We start from the raw sequence: 22,365 nt of genomic DNA on the forward strand, positions 1-22,365 counted from the left end.
CAAGCATGTGTACAGGGGCATGAATGCAGCAGTGATAGGATTGGAGAGGTTCGGTGAGCAAATGAAGACCCTTTGAAGTCATATTGCATGGTACCCATTCCACGGGTTTCAACTACCCAGGTTTAAGGTATTCTTCCTTCAGCTAAAACATGCATGTGGAACCTAGAGTATGATCAACCATGTGATCGGGAGACGTGTTCAAATATGTCTCAGTTTTCCTCCCCTGGTACTCGGGTGCAACATTCCAGACGCTTTACTAACACTCTCCCCACTTGGAGAGTCAGCGCCTTTAACCTCCTGTTTGGCCCAGTTTGCAATTTCTGCGGAAGATGAACAGGAATAGCGAGAACCAATGAGAGGCTAGCTGGAGGTGTCTGGACGGGCAAATTTAACTCTCATTTCCCACCAGGAAGAGGAATTAACCAAAGGCTCAGCATGCCGGGCCGGAACCAGATTATGGCCTGAAGCCATCCTGCGGTGTTGCGGCCAGGTCACAAGAAAGCGAGTTGAAGAAAGGAGCTCAGGGGCACTGTAATTCACAAACCTGCAGAGTTATAAATGACAGCTATCGTCCAAAAATAGACTGAAGTAAGGCTGCCAAGAGGACTTGAAAGCGGGGCAGAATTGCAGGAAACCGATTTCAGGAGGTAGACTGGAATTGCATTGAAAGCATAGGAAAAGAGGCAGAACGTCCACAATGATGCACTTGGCCAAAAAGGGCGTATGCGTTTATTCCTGAATATATTCAGGAAAAAACGCATACGCCCTTTTTGGCCAACCAAGCAAGCTTGCAAAGGAAATCTGCACTACAATGAAGTCTCACTTCCCCCCGGTCAAAAGGGCCATCTGAAAAAAGTGTAAAATCCAGAAAGGCAACAGGCCATTGAGAACTGGGAGCCTTGTTATGCTGATGGGCGGGATGTAAATTGCCAACAGACACTTGGCAGAAGTGTATGGTGTTTCCTGAAACATCTAAAAAACAAAGCAACAGAGCCTAGGGCACTTTCACTTATGGTCCTGTAGCTTAGGGAAATTAAAATCAAAAAGACACAGCCACCCCAAAGTTTGGAACGGCTCTGTTTACAAGAACCTCGTTTACAGTACAAGTTCAACATCGCAGAAAGTGAAAAATGGATAAAGAACTTGTGGTACTTTCGTACAATGCAGTATCACTCAGCAATGAAATCTATGTCATCAGGCCCTTAGCAGCACAATGAGTGGATTCAGGTATGATGATTCTAACTGAAATAAGTCACACAGAAAAAGAAACATCATAAGATATCAGTAATACACGGAATGGAAACTTGGCTACACAGGAACTGAATTACAGAACAGAACAGTGTCTCAAATTTAGAAAAACAACTTATGCTTGCTTAAGGGTAAAGGTGAGTTGGGGTGCTGCATAAAACCAGAGATTGAAATGAGCACAGATAAAGTTCCTTAAGCCAAATATGGAATAGACAAGAGCTACTCCTTGCTCAACGAAATGGACTCAACACCGCATATTAAACGCCTAAGAATGTACCTGACTTGTAAGTATCTTAAAACCTATGGATTGCTATGTCTCCGAAAGAGAATCAAGCATGTGTACAGGGGCATAAACGCAGCAGTGATAGGATTGGAGAGGTTCGGTGAGCAAATGAAGACCCTTTGAAGTCATATTGCATGGTACCCATTCCACGGGTTTCAACTACCCAGGTTTTAGGTATTCTGCCTTCAGCTAAACATGCATGTGGAACCCAGAGTATGATCAACCATGTGATCGGGAGACGTGTTCAAATATGTCTCAGTTTTCCTCCCCTGGTACTCGGGTGCAACATTTCAGACGCTTTACTAACACTCTCCCGACTTGGAGAGTCAGTCCCTTTAACCTCCTGTTTGGCCCAGTTTGCAATTTCTGCGGAAGATGAACAGGAATAGCAAGAACCAATGAGAGACTAGCTGGAGGTGTCTGGACGGGCAAATTTAACTCTCATTTCCCACCAGGAAGAGGAATTAACCAAAGGCTCAGCATGCCGTGCCGGAACCAGATTAGGGCCTGAAGCCATCCAGCGGTGTTGCGGCCAGGTCACAAGAAAGCGAGTTGAAGAAAGGAGCTCAGGGGCACTGTAATTCACAAACCTGCAGAGTTATAAATGACAGCTATCGTCCAAAAATATATTGAAGTAAGGCTGCCAAGAGGACTTGAAAGCAGGGCAGAATTGCAGGAAACCGAATTCAGGAGGTAGACTGGAATTGCATTGAAAGCATAGGAAAAGAGGCAGAACGTCCACAATGATGCACTTGGCCAAAAAGGGCGTATGCGTTTTTTCCTGAATATATTCAGGAAAAAACGCATACACCCTTTTTGGCCAACCAAGCAAGCTTGCAAAGGAAATCTGCACTACAATGAAGTCTCACTTCCCCCCGGTCAAAAGGGCCATCTGAAAAAAGTGTAAAATCCAGAAAGGCAGGACAGGCCATGGAGAACTGGGAGCCTTGTTATGCTGATGGGCGGGATGTAAATTGCCAACAACCACTCGGGAGAAGTGTATGGTGTTTCCTAAAATATCTAAAAAACAAAGCAACAGAACCTAGGGCACTTCCACTTATGGTCCTATAGCTTAGGGAAATTAAAATCAAAAAGACACAGCCCCCCCAAAGTTTGGGACGCCTCTGTTTACAAGAACCTCGTTTACAGTACAAGTTCAACATCGCAGAAAGTGAAAAATGGATAAAGAAGTTGTGGTATTTACTTACAAAGCAATATCACTCAGCAATGAAATCTGTGTCATCAGGCCCTTAGCAGCACAATGAGTGGATTCAGGTATGATGATTCTAACTGAAGTAAGTCACACAGAAAAAGAAACATCATAAGATATCAGTAATACACGGAATGTAAACTTGGCTACACAGGAACTGAATTACAGAACAGAACAGGGTCTCAAATTTAGAAAACCAACTTATGCTTGCTTAAGGGTAAAGGTGAGGTGGGGTGCTGCATAAAACCAGAGATTGAAATGAGCACAGATAAAGTTCCTTAAGTCAAATATGGAATAGACAAGAGCTACTCCTTGCTCAACGAAATGGACTCAACACCGCATATTAAACACCTAAGAATGTACCTGACTAGTAAGTATCTTAAAAACTTATGGATTGCTATGTCTCTGAAAGAGAATCAAGCATGTGTACAGGGGCATAAACGCAGCAGTGATAGGATTGGAGAGGTTCGGTGAGCAAATGAAGACCCTTTGAAGTCATATTGCATGGTACCCATTGCACGGGTCTTAACTCTCCAGGTTTACGGTATTCTTCTTTCAGCTAAAACATGCATGTGGAACCCAAGTATGATCAACCATGTGATCGGGAGACGTGTTCAAATATGTCTCAGTTTTCGTACCCTGGTACTCGGGTGCAACATTCCAGACGCTTTACTAACACTCTCCCCACTTGGAGAGTCAGTCCCTTTAACCTCCTGTTTGGCCCAGTTTGCAATTTCTTCGGAAGATGACCAGGAATAGCAAGAACCAATGAGAGACTAGCTGGAGGTGTCTGGACGGGCAAATTTAACTCTCATTTCCCACCAGGAGGAGGAATTAACCAAAGGCTCAGCGTGCCGTGCCGGAACCAGATTAGGGCCTGAAGCCATCCTGCGGTGTTGCGGCCAGGTCACAAGAAAGCGAGTTGAAGAAAGGAGCTCAGGGGCACTGTAATTCACAAACCTGCAGAGTTATAAATGACAGCTATCGTCCAAAAATAGACTGAAGTAAGGCTGCCAAGAGGACTTGAAAGCGGGGCAGAATTGCAGGAAACCGATTTCAGGAGGTAGACTGGAATTGCATTGAAAGCATAGGAGAAGAGGCAGAACGTCCACAATGATGCACTTGGCCAAAAAGGGCGTATGCGTTTTTTCCTGAATATATTCAGGAAAAAACGCATACGCCCTTTTTGGCCAACCAAGCAAGCTTGCAAAGGAAATCTGCACTACAATGAAGTCTCACTTCCCCCCGGGCAAAAGGGCCATCTGAAAAAAGTGTAAAATCCAGAAAGGCAGGACAGGCCATGGAGAACTGGGAGCCTTGTTATGCTGATGGGCGGGATGTAAATTGCCAACAGACACTCCGGAGAAGTGTATGGTGTTTCCTGAAACATCTAAAAAACAAAGCAACAGAGCCTAGGGCACTGCCACTTATGGTCCTATAGCTTAGGGAAATTAAAATCAAAAAGACACAGCCACCCCAAAGTTTGGAACGGCTCTGTTTACAAGAACCTCGTTTACAGTACAAGTTCAACATCGCAGAAAGTGAAAAATGGATAAAGAACTTGTGGTACTTACGTACAATGCAGTATCACTCAGCAATGAAATCTATGTCATCAGGCCCGTAGCAGCATAATGAGTGGATTCAGGTACGATGATTCTAACTGAAATAAGTCACACAGAAAAAGAAACATCATAAGATATCACTAATACACGGAATGTAAACTTGGCTACACAGGAACTGAATTCCAAAACAGAACAGCTTCTCAAATTTAGAAAACCAACTTATGCTTGCTTAAGGGGAAAGGTGAGTTGGGTTGCTGCATAAAACCAGAGATTGAAATGAGCACAGATAAAGTTCCTTAAGCCAAATATGGAATAGACAAGAGCTACTCCTTGCTCAACGAAATGGACTCAACACCGCATATTAAACGCCTAAGAATATACCTGACTAGTAAGTATCTTAAAACCTATGGATTGCTATGTCTCCGAAAGAGAATCAAGCATGTGTACAGGGGCATAAACGCAGCAGTGATAGGATTGGAGAGGTTCGGTGAGCAAATGAAGACCCTTTGAAGTCATATTGCATGGTACCCATTCCACGGGTTTCAACTACCCAGGTTTTAGGTATTCTTCCTTCAGCTAAAACATGCATGTGGAACCCAAGTATGATCAACCATGTGAACGGGAGACGTGTTGAAATATGTCTCAGTTTTCCTCCCCTGGTACTCGGGTGCAACATTCCAGACGCTTTACTAACACTCTCCCCACTTGGAGAGTCAGCGCCTTTAACCTCCTGTTTGGCCCAGTTTGCAATTTCTGTGGAAGATGAACAGGAATAGCGAGAACCAATGAGAGGCTAGCTGGAGGTGCCTGGACGGGCAAATTTAACTCTCATTTCCCACCAGGAAGAGGAAATAACCAAAGGCTCAGCGTGCCGTACCGGAACCAGATTAGGGCCTGAAGCCATCCTGCGGTGTTGCGGCCAGCTCAAAAGAAAGCGAGTTGAACAAAGGAGCTCAGGGGCACTGTAATTCACAAACCTGCAGAGTTATAAATGACAGCTATCGTCCAAAAACAGACTGAAGTAAGGCTGCCAAGAGGACTTGAAAGCGGGGCAGAATTGCAGGAAACCGATTTCAGGAGGTAGACTGGAATTGCATTGAAAGCATAGGAGAAGAGGCAGAACGTCCACAATGATGCACTTGGCCAAAAAGGGTGTATGCGTTTTTTCCTGAATATATTCAGGAAAAAACGCATACGCCCTTTTTGGCCAACCAAGCAAGCTTGCAAAGGAAATCTGCACTACAATGAAGTCTCACTTCCCCCCGGTCAAAAGCGCCATCTGAAAAAAGTGTAAAATCCAGAAAGGCAGGACAGGCCATGGAGAATTGGGAGCCTTGTTATGATGATGGGCGGGATGTAAATTGCCAACAACCACTCGGGAGAAGTGTATGGTGTTTCCTGAAACATCTGAAAAACAAAGCAACAGAACCTAGGGCACTTCCACTTATGGTCCTATAGCTTAGGGAAATTAAAATCAAAAAGACACAGCCACCCCAAAGTTTGGAACGGCTCTGTTTACAAGAACCTCGTTTACAGTACAAGTTCAACATCGCAGAAAGTGAAAAATGGATAAACAAGTTGTGCTATTTACTTACAAAGCAATATCACTCAGCAATGAAATCTGTGTCATCAGGCCCTTAGCAGCACAATGAGTGGATTCAGGTATGACGATTCTAACTGAAATAAGTCACACAGAAAAAGAAACATCATAAGATATCAGTAATACACGGAATGTAAACTTGGCTACACAGGAACTGAATTACAGAACAGAACAGGGTCTCAAATTTAGAAAACCAACTTATGCTTGCTTAAGGGGAAAGGTGAGTTGGGGTGCTGCATAAAACCAGAGATTGAAATGAGCACAGATAAAGTTCCTTAAGCCAAATATGGAATAGACAAGAGCTACTCCTTGCTCAACGAAATGGACTCAACACCCCATATTAAACGCCTAAGAATGTTCCTGACTAGTAAGTATCTTAAAACCTATGGATTGCTATGTCTCCAAAAGAGAATCAAGCATGTGTACAGGGGCATAAACGCAGCAGTGATAGGATTGGAGAGGTTCGGTGAGCAAATGAAGACCCTTTGAAGTCATATTGCATGGTACCCATTCCACGGGTTTCAACTACCCAGGTTTAAGGTATTCTTCCTTCAGCTAAAACATGCATGTGGAACCTAGAGTATGATCAACCATGTGATCGGGAGACGTGTTCAAATATGTCTCAGTTTTCCTCCCCTGGTACTCGGGTGCAACATTCCAGACGCTTTACTAACACTCTCCCCACTTGGAGAGTCAGCGCCTTTAACCTCCTGTTTGGCCCAGTTTGCAATTTCTGCGGAAGATGAACAGGAATAGCGAGAACCAATGAGAGGCTAGCTGGAGGTGTCTGGACGGGCAAATTTAACTCTCATTTCCCACCAGGAAGAGGAATTAACCAAAGGCTCAGCATGCCGGGCCGGAACCAGATTATGGCCTGAAGCCATCCTGCGGTGTTGCGGCCAGCTCACAAGAAAGCGAGTTGAAGAAAGGAGCTCAGGGGCACTGTAATTCACAAACCTGCAGAGTTATAAATGACAGCTATCGTCCAAAAATAGACTGAAGTAAGGCTGCCAAGAGGACTTGAAAGCGGGGCAGAATTGCAGGAAACCGATTTCAGGAGGTAGACTGGAATTGCATTGAAAGCATAGGAAAAGAGGCAGAACGTCCACAATGATGCACTTGGCCAAAAAGGGCGTATGCGTTTTTTCCTGAATATATTCAGGAAAAAACGCATACGCCCTTTTTGGCCAACCAAGCAAGCTTGCAAAGAAAATCTGCACTACAATGAAGTCTCACTTCCCCCCGGTCAAAAGGGCCATCTGAAAAAAGTGTAAAATCCAGAAAGGCAACAGGCCATTGAAAACTGGGAGCCTTGTTATGCTGATGGGCGGGATGTAAATTGCCAACAGACACTTGGGAGAAGTGTATGGTGTTTCCTGAAACATCTAAAAAACAAAGCAACAGAGCCTAGGGCACTTTCACTTATGGTCCTGTAGCTTAGGGAAATTAAAATCAAAAAGACACAGCCACCCCAAAGTTTGGAACGGCTCTGTTTACAAGAACCTCGTTTACAGTACAAGTTCAACATCGCAGAAAGTGAAAAATGGATAAAGAACTTGTGGTACTTTCGTACAATGCAGTATCACTCAGCAATGAAATCTATGTCATCAGGCCCTTAGCAGCACAATGAGTGGATTCAGGTATGATGATTCTAACTGAAATAAGTCACACAGAAAAAGAAACATCATAAGATATCAGTAATACACGGAATGTAAACTTGGCTACACAGGAACTGAATTACAGAACAGAACAGTGTCTCAAATTTAGAAAAACAACTTATGCTTGCTTAAGGGTAAAGGTGAGTTGGGGTGCTGCATAAAACCAGAGATTGAAATGAGCACAGATAAAGTTCCTTAAGCCAAATATGGAATAGACAAGAGCTACTCCTTGCTCAACGAAATGGACTCAACACCGCATATTAAACGCCTAAGAATGTACCTGACTTGTAAGTATCTTAAAACCTATGGATTGCTATGTCTCCGAAAGAGAATCAAGCATGTGTACAGGGGCATAAACGCAGCAGTGATAGGATTGGAGAGGTTCGGTGAGCAAATGAAGACCCTTTGAAGTCATATTGCATGGTACCCATTCCACGGGTTTCAACTACCCAGGTTTAAGGTATTCTTCCTTCAGCTAAAACATGCATGTGGAACCTAGAGTATGATCAACCATGTGATCGGGAGACGTGTTCAAATATGTCTCAGTTTTCCTCCCCTGGTACTCGGGTGCAACATTCCAGACGCTTTACTAACACTCTCCCCACTTGGAGAGTCAGTCCCTTTAACCTCCTGTTTGGCCCAGTTTGCAATTTCTGTGGAAGATGAACAGGAATAGCGAGAACCAATGAGAGGCTAGCTGGAGGTGTCTGGACGGGCAAATTTAACTCTCATTTCCCACCAGGAAGAGGAATTAACCAAAGGCTCAGCATGCCGGGCCGGAACCAGATTAGGGCCTGAAGCCATCCTGCGGTGTTGCGGCCAGGTCACAAGAAAGCGAGTTGAAGAAAGGAGCCCAGGGGCACTGTAATTCACAAACCTGCAGAGTTATAAATGACAGCTATCGTCCAAAAATAGACTGAAGTAAGGCTGCCAAGAGGACTTGAAAGCGGGGCAGCATTGCAGGAAACCGATTTCAGGAGGTAGACTGGAATTGCATTGAAAGCATAGGAAAAGAGGCAGAACGTCCACAATGATGCACTTGGCCAAAAAGGGCGTATGCGTTTTTTCCTGAATATATTCAGGAAAAAACGCATACGCCCTTTTTGGCCAACCAAGCAAGCTTGCAAAGGAAATGTGCACTACAATGAAGTCTCACTTCCCCCCGGTCAAAAGGGCCATCTGAAAAAAGTGTAAAATCCAGAAAGGCAGGACAGGCCATGGAGAACTGGGAGCCTTGTTATGCTGATGGGCGGGATGTAAATTGCCAACAACCACTCGGGAGAAGTGTATGGTGTTTCCTGAAACATCTAAAAAACAAAGCAACAGAACCTAGGGCACTTCCACTTATGGTCCTATAGCTTAGGGAAATTAAAATCAAAAAGACACAGCCACCCCAAAGTTTGGAACGGCTCTGTTTACAAGAACCTCGTTTACAGTACAAGTTCAACATCGCAGAAAGTGAAAAATGGATAAAGAAGTTGTGGTATTTACTTACAAAGCAATATCACTCAGCAATGAAATCTGTGTCATCAGGCCCTTAGCAGCACAGTGAGTGGATTCAGGTATGATGATTCTAACTGAAATATGTCACACAGAAAAAGAAACATCATAAGATATCAGTAATACACGGAATGGAATCTTGGCTACACAGGAACTGAATTCCAAAACAGAACAGGTTCTCAAATTTAGATAACCAACTTATGCTTGCTTAAGGGTAAAGGTGAGTTGGGGTGCTGCATAAAACCAGAGATTGAAATGAGCACAGATAAAGTTCCTTAAGCCAAATATGGAATAGACAAGAGCTACTCCTTGCTCAATGAAATGGACTCAACATCGCATATTAAATGCCTAAGAATGTACCTGACTAGGAAGTATCTTAAAACCTATGGATTGCTATGTCTCCGAAAGAGAATCAAGCATGTGTACAGGGGCATAAACGCAGCAGTGATAGGATTGGAGAGGTTCGGTGAGCAAATGAAGACCCTTTGAAGTCATATTGCATGGTACCCATTCCACGGGTTTCAACTACCCAGGTTTTAGGTATTCTTCCTTCAGCTAAACATGCATGTGGAACCCAGAGTATGATCAACCATGTGATCGGGAGACGTGTTCAAATATGTCTCAGTTTTCCTCCCCTGGTACTCGGGTGCAACATTTCAGACGCTTTACTAACACTCTCCCGACTTGGAGAGTCAGTCCCTTTAACCTCCTGTTTGGCCCAGTTTGCAATTTCTGCGGAAGATGAACAGGAATAGCAAGAACCAATGAGAGACTAGCTGGAGGTGTCTGGACGGGCAAATTTAACTCTCATTTCCCACCAGGAAGAGGAATTAACCAAAGGCTCAGCATGCCGTGCCGGAACCAGATTATGGCCTGAAGCCATCCTGCGGTGTTGCGGCCAGGTCACAAGAAAGCGAGTTGAAGAAAGGAGCTCAGGGGCACTGTAATTCACAAACCTGCAGAGTTATAAATGACAGCTATCGTCCAAAAATAGACTGAAGTAAGGCTGCCAAGAGGACTTGAAAGCGGGGCAGAATTGCAGGAAACCGATTTCAGGAGGTAGACTGGAATTGCATTGAAAGCATAGGAAAAGAGGCAGAACGTCCACAATGATGCACTTGGCCAAAAAGGGCGTATGCGTTTTTTCCTCAGGAAAAAACGCATACGCCCTTTTTGGCCAACCAAGCAAGCTTGCAAAGGAAATCTGCACTACAATGAAGTCGCACTTCCCCCCGGTCAAAAGGGCCATCTGAAAAAAGTGTAAAATCCAGAAAGGCAGGACAGGCCATGGAGAACTGGGAGCCTTGTTATGCTGATGGGCGGGATGTAAATTGCCAACAACCACTCGGGAGAAGTGTATGGTGTTTCCTGAAACATCTAAAAAACAAAGCAACAGAGCCTAGGGCACTTCCACTTATGGTTCTATAGCTTAGGGAAATTAAAATCAAAAAGACACAGCCACCCCAAAATTTGGGACGCCTCCGTTTACAAGAACCTCGTTTACCGTACAAGTTCAATATCACAGAAAGTGAAAAATGGATAAAGAACTTGTGGTACTTACGTACAATGCAGTATCACTCAGCAATGAAATCTATGTCATCAGGCCCGTAGCAGCATAATGAGTGGATTCAGGTACGATGATTCTAACTGAAATAAGTCACACAGAAAAAGAAACATCATAAGATATCACTAATACACGGAATGTAAACTTGGCTACACAGGAACTGCATTCCAAAACAGAACAGGGTCTCAAATTTAGAAAACCAACTTATGCTTGCTTAAGGGGAAAGGTGAGTTGGGGTGCTGCATAAAACCAGAGATTGAAATGAGCACAGATAAAGTTCCTTAAGCCAAATATGGAATAGACAAGAGCTACTCCTTGCTCAACGAAATGGACTCAACACCGCATATTAAACGCCTAAGAATGTACCTGACTAGTAAGTATCTTAAAACCTATGGATTGCTATGTCTCCGAAAGAGAATCAAGCATGTGTACAGGGGCATAAACGCAGCAGTGATAGGATTGGAGAGGTTCGGTGAGCAAATGAAGACCCTTTGAAGTCATATTGCATGGTACCCATTCCACGGGTTTCAACTACCCAGATTTTAGGTATTCTTCCTTCAGCTAAAATATGCATGTGGAACCCAGAGTATGATCAACCATGTGATCGGGAGACGTGTTCAAATATGTTTCAGTTTTCCTCCCCTGGTACTCGGGTGCAACATTCCAGACGCTTTACTAACACTCTCCCCACTTGGAGAGTCAGCGCCTTTAACCTCCTGTTTGGCACAGTTTGCAATTTCTGCGGAAGATGAACAGGAATAGCGAGAACCAATGAGAGGCTAGCTGGAGGTGTCTGGACGGGCAAATTTAACTCTCATTTCCCAACAGGAAGAGGAAATAACCAAAGGCTCAGCATGCCGTACCGGAACCAGATTAGGGCCTGAAGCCATCCTGCGGTGTTGCGGCCAGCTCAAAAGAAAGCGAGTTGAAGAAAGGAGCTCAGGGGCACTGTAATTCACAAACCTGCAGAGTTATAAATGACAGCTATCGTCCAAAAATATACTGAAGTAAGGCTGCCAAGAGGACTTGAAAGCGGGGCAGAATTGCAGGAAACCGATTTCAGGAGGTAGACTGGAATTGCATTGAAAGCATAGGAAAAGAGGCAGAACGTCCACAATGATGCACTTGGCCAAAAAGGGCGTATGCGTTTTTTCCTGTATATATTCAGGAAAAAACGCATACGCCCTTTTTGGCCAACCAAGCAAGCTTGCAAAGGAAATCTGCACTACAATGAAGTCTCACTTCCCCCCGGTCAAAAGGGCCATCTGAAAAAAGTGTAAAATCCAGAAAGGCAGGACAGGCCATGGAGAACTGGGAGCCTTGTTATGCTGATGGGCGGGATGTAAATTGCCAACAACCACTCGGGAGAAGTGTATGGTGTTTCCTGAAACATCTAAAAAACAAAGCAACAGAACCTAGGGCACTTCCACTTATGGTCCTATAGCTTAGGGAAATTAAAATCAAAAAGACACAGCCACCCCAAAGTTTGGAACGGCTCTGTTTACAAGAACCTCGTTTACAGTACAAGTTCAACATCGCAGAAAGTGAAAAATGGATAAAGAAGTTGTGGTATTTACTTACAAAGCAATATCACTCAGCAATGAAATCTGTGTCATCAGGCCCTTAGCAGCACAATGAGTGGATTCAGGTATGATGATTCTAACTGAAATAAGTCACACAGAAAAAGAAACATCATAAGATATCAGTAATACACGGAATGTAAACTTGGCTACACAGGAACTGAATTACAGAACAGAACAGGGTCTCAAATTTAGAAAACCAACTTATGCTTGCTTAAGGGGAAAGGTGAGTTGGGGTGCTGCATAAAACCAGAGATTGAAATGAGCACAGATAAAGTTCCTTAAGCCAAATATGGAATAGACAAGAGCTACTCCTTGCTCAACGAAATGGACTCAACACCGCATATTAAACGCCTAAGAATGTACCTGACTAGCAAGTATCTTAAAACCTATGGATTGCTATGTCTCCGAAAGAGAATCAAGCATGTGTACAGGGGCATAAACGCAGCAGTGATAGGATTGGAGAGGTTCGGTGAGCAAATGAAGACCCTTTGAAGTCATATTGCATGGTATCCATTACACGGGTCTCAACTCTCCAGGTTTAAGGTATTCTTCCTTCAGCTAAAACATGCATGTGGAACCCAAGTATGATCAACCATGTGAACGGGAGACGTGTTCAAATATGTCTCAGTTTTCCTCCCCTGGTACTCGGGTGCAACATTCCAGACGCTTTACTAACACTCTCCCCACTTGGAGAGTCAGCGCCTTTAACCTCCTGTTTGGCCCAGTTTGCAATTTCTGCGGAAGATGAACAGGAATAGCGAGAACCAATGAGAGGCTAGCTGGAGGTGTTTGGACGGGCAAATTTAACTCTCATTTCCCACCAGGAAGAGGAAATAACCAAAGGCTCAGCGTGCCGTACTGGAACCAGATTAGGGCCTGAAGCCATCCTGCGGTGTTGCGGCCAGCTCAAAAGAAAGCGAGTTGAAGAAAGGAGCTCAGGGGCACTGTAATTCACAAACCTGCAGAGTTATAAATGACAGCTATCGTCCAAAAATATACTGAAGTAAGGCTGCCAAGAGGACTTGAAAGCGGGGCAGAATTGCAGGAAACCGATTTCAGGAGGTAGACTGGAATTGCATTGAAAGCATAGGAAAAGAGGCAGAACGTCCACAATGATGCACTTGGCCAAAAAGGGCGTATGCGTTTTTTCCTGAATATATTCAGGAAAAAACGCATACGCCCTTTTTGGCCAACCAAGCAAGCTTGCAAAGGAAATCTGCACTACAGTGAAGTCTCACTTCCCCCCGGTCAAAAGGGCCATCTGAAAAAAGTGTAAAATCCAGAAAGGCAGGACAGGCCATGGAGAACTGGGAGCCTTGTTATGCTGATGGGCGGGATGTAAATTGCCAACAACCACTCGGGAGAAGTGTATGGTGTTTCCTGAAACATCTGAAAAACAAAGCAACAGAGACTAGGGCACTTCCACTTATGGTCCTATAGCTTAGGGAAATTAAAATCAAAAAGACACAGCCACCTCAAAGTTTGGGACGCCTCCGTTTACAAGAACCTCGTTTACCGTACATGTTCAATATCACAGAAAGTGAAAAATGGATAAAGAACTTGTGGTACTTACGTACAATGCAGTATCACTCAGCAATGAAATCTATGTCATCAGGCCCGTAGCAGCATAATGAGTGGATTCAGGTACGATGATTCTAACTGAAATAAGTCACACAGAAAAAGAAACATCATAAGATATCACTAATACACGGAATGTAAACTTGGCTACACAGGAACTGCATTCCAAAACAGAACAGGGTCTCAAATTTAGAAAACCAACTTATGCTTGCTTAAGGGGAAAGGTGAGTTGGGGTGCTGCATAAAACCAGAGATTGAAATGAGCACAGATAAAGTTCCTTAAGCCAAATATGGAATAGACAAGAGCTACTCCTTGCTCAACGAAATGGACTCAACACCGCATATTAAACGCCTAAGAATGTACCTGACTAGTAAGTATCTTAAAACCTATGGATTGCTATGTCTCCGAAAGAGAATCAAGCATGTGTACAGGGGCATAAACGCAGCAGTGATAGGATTGGAGAGGTTCGGTGAGCAAATGAAGACCCTTTGAAGTCATATTGCATGGTACCCATTCCACGGGTTTCAACTACCCAGGTTTAAGGTATTCTTCCTTCAGCTAAAACATGCATGTGGAACCTAGAGTATGATCAACCATGTGATCGGGAGACGTGTTCAAATATGTCTCAGTTTTCGTACCCTGGTACTCGGGTGCAACATTCCAGACGCTTTACTAACACTCTCCCCACTTGGAGAGTCAGCGCCTTTAACCTCCTGTTTGGCACAGTTTGCAATTTCTGCGGAAGATGAACAGGAATAGCGAGAACCAATGAGAGGCTAGCTGGAGGTGTCTGGACGGGCAAATTTAACTCTCATTTCCCAACAGGAAGAGGAAATAACCAAAGGCTCAGCATGCCGTACCGGAACCAGATTAGGGCCTGAAGCCATCCTGCGGTGTTGCGGCCAGCTCAAAAGAAAGCGAGTTGAAGAAAGGAGCTCAGGGGCACTGTAATTCACAAACCTGCAGAGTTATAAATGACAGCTATCGTCCAAAAATAGACTGAAGTAAGGCTGCCAAGAGGACTTGAAAGCGGGGCAGAATTGCAGGAAACCGATTTCAGGAGGTAGACTGGAATTGCATTGAAAGCATAGGAAAAGAGGCAGAACGTCCACAATGATGCACTTGGCCAAAAAGGGCGTATGCGTTTTTTCCTGAATATATTCAGGAAAAAACGCATACGCCCTTTTTGGCCAACCAAGCAAGCTTGCAAAGGAAATCTGCACTACAATGAAGTCTCACTTCCCCCCGGTCAAAAGGGCCATCTGAAAAAAGTGTAAAATCCAGAAAGGCAGGACAGGCCATGGAGAACTGGGAGCCTTGTTATGCTGATGGGCGGGATGTAAATTGCCAACAACCACTCGGGAGAAGTGTATGGTGTTTCCTGAAACATCTAAAAAACAAAGCAACAGAATCTAGGGCACTTCCACTTATGGTCCTATAGCTTAGGGAAATTAAAATCAAAAAGACACAGCCACCCCAAAGTTTGGAACGGCTCTGTTTACAAGAACCTCGTTTACAGTACAAGTTCAACATCGCAGAAAGTGAAAAATGGATAAAGAAGTTGTGGTATTTACTTACAAAGCAATATCACTCAGCAATGAAATCTGTGTCATCAGGCCCTTAGCAGCACAATGAGTGGATTCAGGTATGATGATTCTAACTGAAATAAGTCACACAGAAAAAGAAACATCATAAGATATCAGTAATACACGGAATGTAAACTTGGCTACACAGGAACTGAATTACAGAACAGAACAGGGTCTCAAATTTAGAAAACCAACTTATGCTTGCTTAAGGGGAAAGGTGAGTTGGGGTGCTGCATAAAACCAGAGATTGAAATGAGCACAGATAAAGTTCCTTAAGCCAAATATGGAATAGACAAGAGCTACTCCTTGCTCAACGAAATGGACTCAACACCGCATATTAAACGCCTAAGAATGTACCTGACTAGCAAGTATCTTAAAACCTATGGATTGCTATGTCTCCGAAAGAGAATCAAGCATGTGTACAGGGGCATAAACGCAGCAGTGATAGGATTGGAGAGGTTCGGTGAGCAAATGAAGACCCTTTGAAGTCATATTGCATGGTATCCATTACACGGGTCTCAACTCTCCAGGTTTAAGGTATTCTTCATTCAGCTAAAACATGCATGTGGAACCCAAGTATGATCAACCATGTGAACGGGAGACGTGTTCAAATATGTCTCAGTTTTCCTCCCCTGGTACTCGGGTGCAACATTCCAGACGCTTTACTAACACTCTCCCCACTTGGAGAGTCAGCGCCTTTAACCTCCTGTTTGGCCCAGTTTGCAATTTCTGCGGAAGATGAACAGGAATAGCGAGAACCAATGAGAGGCTAGCTGGAGGTGTTTGGACGGGCAAATTTAACTCTATTTCCCACCAGGAAGAGGAAATAACCAAAGGCTCAGCGTGCCGTACTGGAACCAGGTTAGGGCCTGAAGCCATCCTGCGGTGTTGCGGCCAGCTCAAAAGAAAGCGAGTTGAAGAAAGGAGCTCAGGGGCACTGTAATTCACAAACCTGCAGAGTTATAAATGACAGCTATCGTCCAAAAATATACTGAAGTAAGGCTGCCAAGAGGACTTGAAAGCGGGGCAGAATTGCAGGAAACCGATTTCAGGAGGTAGACTGGAATTGCATTGAAAGCATAGGAAAAGAGGCAGAACGTCCACAATGATGCACTTGGCCAAAAAGGGCGTATGCGTTTTTTCCTGAATATATTCAGGAAAAAACGCATACGCCCTTTTTGGCCAACCAAGCAAGCTTGCAAAGGAAATCTGCACTACAGTGAAGTCTCACTTCCCCCCGGTCAAAAGGGCCATCTGAAAAAAGTGTAAAATCCAGAAAGGCAGGACAGGCCATGGAGAACTGGGAGCCTTGTTATGCTGATGGGCGGGATGTAAATTGCCAACAACCACTCGGGAGAAGTGTATGGTGTTTCCTGAAACATCTGAAAAACAAAGCAACAGAGCCTAGGGCACTTCCACTTATGGTCCTATAGCTTAGGGAAATTAAAATCAAAAAGACACAGCCACCTCAAAGTTTGGGACGCCTCCGTTTACAAGAACCTCGTTTACCGTACATGTTCAATATCACAGAAAGTGAAAAATGGATAAAGAACTTGTGGTACTTACGTACAATGCAGTATCACTCAGCAATGAAATCTATGTCATCAGGCCCGTAGCAGCATAATGAGTGGATTCAGGTACGATGATTCTAACTGAAATAAGTCACACAGAAAAAGAAACATCATAAGATATCACTAATACACGGAATGTAAACTTGGCTACACAGGAACTGCATTCCAAAACAGAACAGGGTCTCAAATTTAGAAAACCAACTTATGCTTGCTTAAGGGGAAAGGTGAGTTGGGGTGCTGCATAAAACCAGAGATTGAAATGAGCACAGATAAAGTTCCTTAAGCCAAATATGGAATAGACAAGAGCTACTCCTTGCTCAACGAAATGGACTCAACACCGCATATTAAACGCCTAAGAATGTACCTGACTAGTAAGTATCTTAAAACCTATGGATTGCTATGTCTCCGAAAGAGAATCAAGCATGTGTACAGGGGCATAAACGCAGCAGTGATAGGATTGGAGAGGTTCGGTGAGCAAATGAAGACCCTTTGAAGTCATATTGCATGGTACCCATTCCACGGGTTTCAACTACCCAGGTTTAAGGTATTCTTCCTTCAGCTAAAACATGCATGTGGAACCTAGAGTATGATCAACCATGTGATCGGGAGACGTGTTCAAATATGTCTCAGTTTTCGTACCCTGGTACTCGGGTGCAACATTCCAGACGCTTTACTAACACTCTCCCCACTTGGAGAGTCAGTCCCTTTAACCTCCTGTTTGGCCCAGTTTGCAATTTCTGCGGAAGATGAACAGGAATAGCGAGAACCAATGAGAGGCTAGCTGGAGGTGTCTGGACGGGCAAATTTAACTCTCATTTCCCACCAGGAAGAGGAATTAACCAAAGGCTCAGCATGCCGGGAGGGAACCAGATTAGGGCCTGAAGCCATCCTGCGGTGTTGCGGCCAGCTCAAAAGAAAGCGAGTTGAAGAAAGGAGCTCAGGGGCACTGTAATTCACAAACCTGCAGAGTTATAAATGACAGCTATCGTCCAAAAATAGACTGAAGTAAGGCTGCCAAGAGGACTTGAAAGCGGGGCAGAATTGCAGGAAACCGATTTCAGGAGGTAGACTGGAATTGCATTGAAAGCATAGGAAAAGAGGCAGAACGTCCACAATGATGCACTTGGCCAAAAAGGGCGTATGCGTTTTTTCCTGAATATATTCAGGAAAAAACGCATACGCCCTTTTTGGCCAAGCAAGCAAGCTTGCAAAGGAAATCTGCACTACAATGAAGTCTCACTTCCCCCCGGGCAAAAGGGCCATCTGAAAAAAGTGTAAAATCCAGAAAGGCAGGACAGGCCATGGAGAACTGGGAGCCTTGTTATGCTGATGGGCGGGATGTAAATTGCCAACAACCACTCGGGAGAAGTGTATGGTGTTTCCTGAAACATCTAAAAAACAAAGCAACAGAACCTAGGGCACTTCCACTTATGGTCCTATAGCTTAGGGAAATTAAAATCAAAAAGACACAGCCACCCCAAAGTTTGGAACGGCTCTGTTTACAAGAACCTCGTTTACAGTACACGTTCAACATCGCAGAAAGTGAAAAATGGATAAAGAAGTTGTGGTATTTACTTACAAAGCAATATCACTCAGCAATGAAATCTGAGTCATCAGGCCCTTAGCAGCACAATGAGTGGATTCAGGTATGATGATTCTAACTGAAATAAGTCACACAGAAAAAGAAACATCATAAGATATCAGTAATACACGGAATGTAAACTTGGCTACACAGGAACTGAATTACAGAACAGAACAGGGTCTCAAATTTAGAAAACCAACTTATGCTTGCTTAAGGGTAAAGGTGAGTTGGGGTGCTGCATAAAACCAGAGATTGAAATGAGCACAGATAAAGTTCCTTAAGCCAAATATGGAATAGACAAGAGCTACTCCTTGCTCAACGAAATGGACTCAACACCGCATATTAAACGCCTAAGAATGTACCTGACTAGCAAGTATCTTAAAACCTATGGATTGCTATGTCTCCGAAAGAGAATCAAGCATGTGTACAGGGGCATAAACGCAGCAGTGATAGGATTGGAGAGGTTCAGTGAGCAAATGAAGACCCTTTGAATTCATATTGCATGGTACCCATTACACGGGTCTCAACTCTCCAGGTTTAAGGTATTCTTCCTTCAGCTAAAACATGCATGTGGAACCCAAGTATGATCAACCATGTGAACGGGAGACGTGTTCAAATATGTCTCAGTTTTCCTCCCCTGGTACTCGGGTGCAACATTCCAGACGCTTTACTAACACTCTCTCCACTTGGAGAGTCAGCGCCTTTAACCTCCTGTTTGGCCCAGTTTGCAATTTCTGCGGAAGATGAACAGGAATAGCGAGAACCAATGAGAGGCTAGCTGGAGGTGTCTGGACGGACAAATTTAACTCTCATTTCCCACCAGGAAGAGGAAATAACCAAAGGCTGAGCGTGCCGTACCGGAACCAGATTAGGGCCTGAAGCCATCCTGCGGTGTTGCGGCCAGCTCAAAAGAAAGCGAGTTGAAGAAAGGAGCTCAGGGGCACTGTAATTCACAAACCTGCAGAGTTATAAATGACAGCTATCGTCCAAAAATATACTGAAGTAAGGCTGCCAAGAGGACTTGAAAGCGGGGCAGAATTGCAGGAAACCGATTTCAGGAGGTAGACTGGAATTGCATTGAAAGCATAGGAAAAGAGGCAGAACGTCCACAATGATGCACTTGGCCAAAAAGGGCGTATGCGTTTTTTCCTGAATATATTCAGGAAAAAACGCATACGCCCTTTTTGGCCAACCAAGCAAGCTTGCAAAGGAAATCTGCACTACAATGAAGTCTCACTTCCCCCCGGTCAAAAGGGCCATCTGAAAAAAGTGTAAAATCCAGAAAGGCAGGACAGGCCATGGAGAACTGGGAGCCTTGTTATGCTGATGGGCGGGATGTAAATTGCCAACAACCACTCGGGAGAAGTGTATGGTGTTTCCTGAAACATCTAAAAAACAAAGCAACAGAGCCTAGGGCACTTCCACTTATGGTCCTATAGCTTAGGGAAATTAAAATCAAAAAGACACAGCCACCCCAAAGTTTGGGACGCCTCCGTTTACAAGAACCTCGTTCACCGTACATGTTCAATATCACAGAAAGTGAAAAATGGATAAAGAACTTGTGGTACTTACGTACAATGCAGTATCACTCAGCAATGAAATCTATGTCATCAGGCCCGTAGCAGCATAATGAGTGGATTCAGGTACGATGATTCTAACTGAAATAAGTCACACAGAAAAAGAAACATCATAAGATATCACTAATACACGGAATGTAAACTTGGCTACACAGGAACTGCATTCCAAAACAGAACAGGGTCTCAAATTTAGAAAACCAACTTATGCTTGCTTAAGGGTAAAGCTGAGTTGGGGTGCTGCATAAAACCAGAGATTGAAATGAGCACAGATAAAGTTCCTTAAGCCAAATATGGACTAGACAAGAGCTACTCCTTGCTCAACGAAATGGACTCAACACCGCATATTAAACGCCTAAGAATGTACCTGACTAGTAAGTATCTTAAAACCTATGGATTGCTATGTCTCCGAAAGAGAATCAAGCATGTGTACAGGGGCATAAACGCAGCAGTGATAGGATTGGAGAGGTTCGGTGAGCAAATGAAGACCCTTTGAAGTCATATTGCATGGTACCCATTCCACGGGTTTCAACTACCCAGGTTTTAGGTATTCTTCCTTCAGCTAAAATATGCATGTGGAACCCAGAGTATGATCAACCATGTGATCGGGAGACGTGTTCAAATATGTTTCAGTTTTCCTCCCCTGGTACTCGGGTGCAACATTCCAGACGCTTTACTAACACTCTCCCCACTTGGAGAGTCAGCGCCTTTAACCTCCTGTTTGGCACAGTTTGCAATTTCTGCGGAAGATGAACAGGAATAGCGAGAACCAATGAGAGGCTAGCTGGAGGTGTCTGGACGGGCAAATTTAACTCTCATTTCCCACCAGGAAGAGGAAATAGCCAAAGGCTCAGCATGCCGTACCGGAACCAGATTAGGGCCTGAAGCCATCCTGCGGTGTTGCGGCCAGCTCAAAAGAAAGCGAGTTGAAGAAAGGAGCTCAGGGGCACTGTAATTCACAAACCTGCAGAGTTATAAATGACAGCTATCGTCCAAAAATATACTGAAGTAAGGCTGCCAAGAGGACTTGAAAGCGGGGCAGAATTGCAGGAAACCGATTTCAGGAGGTAGACTGGAATTGCATTGAAAGCATAGGAAAAGAGGCAGAACGTCCACAATGATGCACTTGGCCAAAAAGGGCGTATGCGTTTTTTCCTGAATATATTCAGGAAAAAACGCATACGCCCTTTTTGGCCAACCAAGCAAGCTTGCAAAGGAAATCTGCACTACAATGAAGTCTCACTTCCCCCCGGTCAAAAGGGCCATCAGAAAAAAGTGTAAAATCCAGAAAGGCAGGACAGGCCATGGAGAACTGGGAGCCTTGTTATGCTGATGGGCGGGATGTAAATTGCCAACAACCACTCGGGAGAAGTGTATGGTGTTTCCTGAAACATCTAAAAAACAAAGCAACAGAACCTAGGGCACTTCCACTTATGGTCCTATAGCTTAGGGAAATTAAAATCAAAAAGACACAGCCACCCCAAAGTTTGGAACGGCTCTGTTTACAAGAACCTCGTTTACAGTACAAGTTCAACATCGCAGAAAGTGAAAAATGGATAAAGAAGTTGTGGTATTTACTTACAAAGCAATATCACTCAGCAATGAAATCTGTGTCATCAGGCCCTTAGCAGCACAATGAGTGGATTCAGGTATGATGATTCTAACTGAAATAAGTCACACAGAAAAAGAAACATCATAAGATATCAGTAATACACGGAATGTAAACTTGGCTACACAGGAACTGAATTACAGAACAGAACAGGGTCTCAAATTTAGAAAACCAACTTATGCTTGCTTAAGGGTAAAGCTGAGTTGGGGTGCTGCATAAAACCAGAGATTGAAATGAGCACAGATAAAGTTCCTTAAGCCAAATATGGAATAGACAAGAGCTACTCCTTGCTCAACGAAATGGACTCAACACCGCATATTAAACGCCTAAGAATGTACCTGACTAGCAAGTATCTTAAAACCTATGGATTGCTATGTCTCCGAAAGAGAATCAAGCATGTGTACAGGGGAATAAACGCAGCAGTGATAGGATTGGAGAGGTTTGGTGAGCAAATGAAGACCCTTTGAAGTCATATTGCATGGTACCCATTACACGGGTCTCAACTCTCCAGGTTTAAGGTATTCTTCCTTCAGCTAAAACATGCATGTGGAACCCAAGTATGATCAACCATGTGAACGGGAGACGTGTTCAAATATGTCTCAGTTTTCCTCCCCTGGTACTCGGGTGCAACATTCCAGACGCTTTACTAACACTCT

The 22,365-nt window shown here is 44.0% G+C and overlaps 1 long non-coding RNA gene across 8 annotated transcripts in view; it reads right to left on the reverse strand.

Annotated features, from left to right (window-relative positions):
- The window catches only part of LOC307181492, a 2,017,432-nt gene that overhangs the window by 1,501,783 nt on the left and 493,284 nt on the right, over nt 1–22,365 (reverse strand). For all 8 annotated transcript variants that reach the window (XR_013826904.1, XR_013826905.1, XR_013826906.1 and 5 more), the window contains exon 3: nt 18,524–18,605. This is a non-coding gene — a long non-coding RNA (uncharacterized lncRNA). The remainder of the gene's footprint in view (nt 1–18,523; nt 18,606–22,365) is intronic.

This window comes from Stenella coeruleoalba (assembly GCF_951394435.1).
Source record: "Stenella coeruleoalba genome assembly, contig: scaffold_58, whole genome shotgun sequence".
Lineage (NCBI taxonomy): Eukaryota > Metazoa > Chordata > Mammalia > Artiodactyla > Delphinidae > Stenella > Stenella coeruleoalba.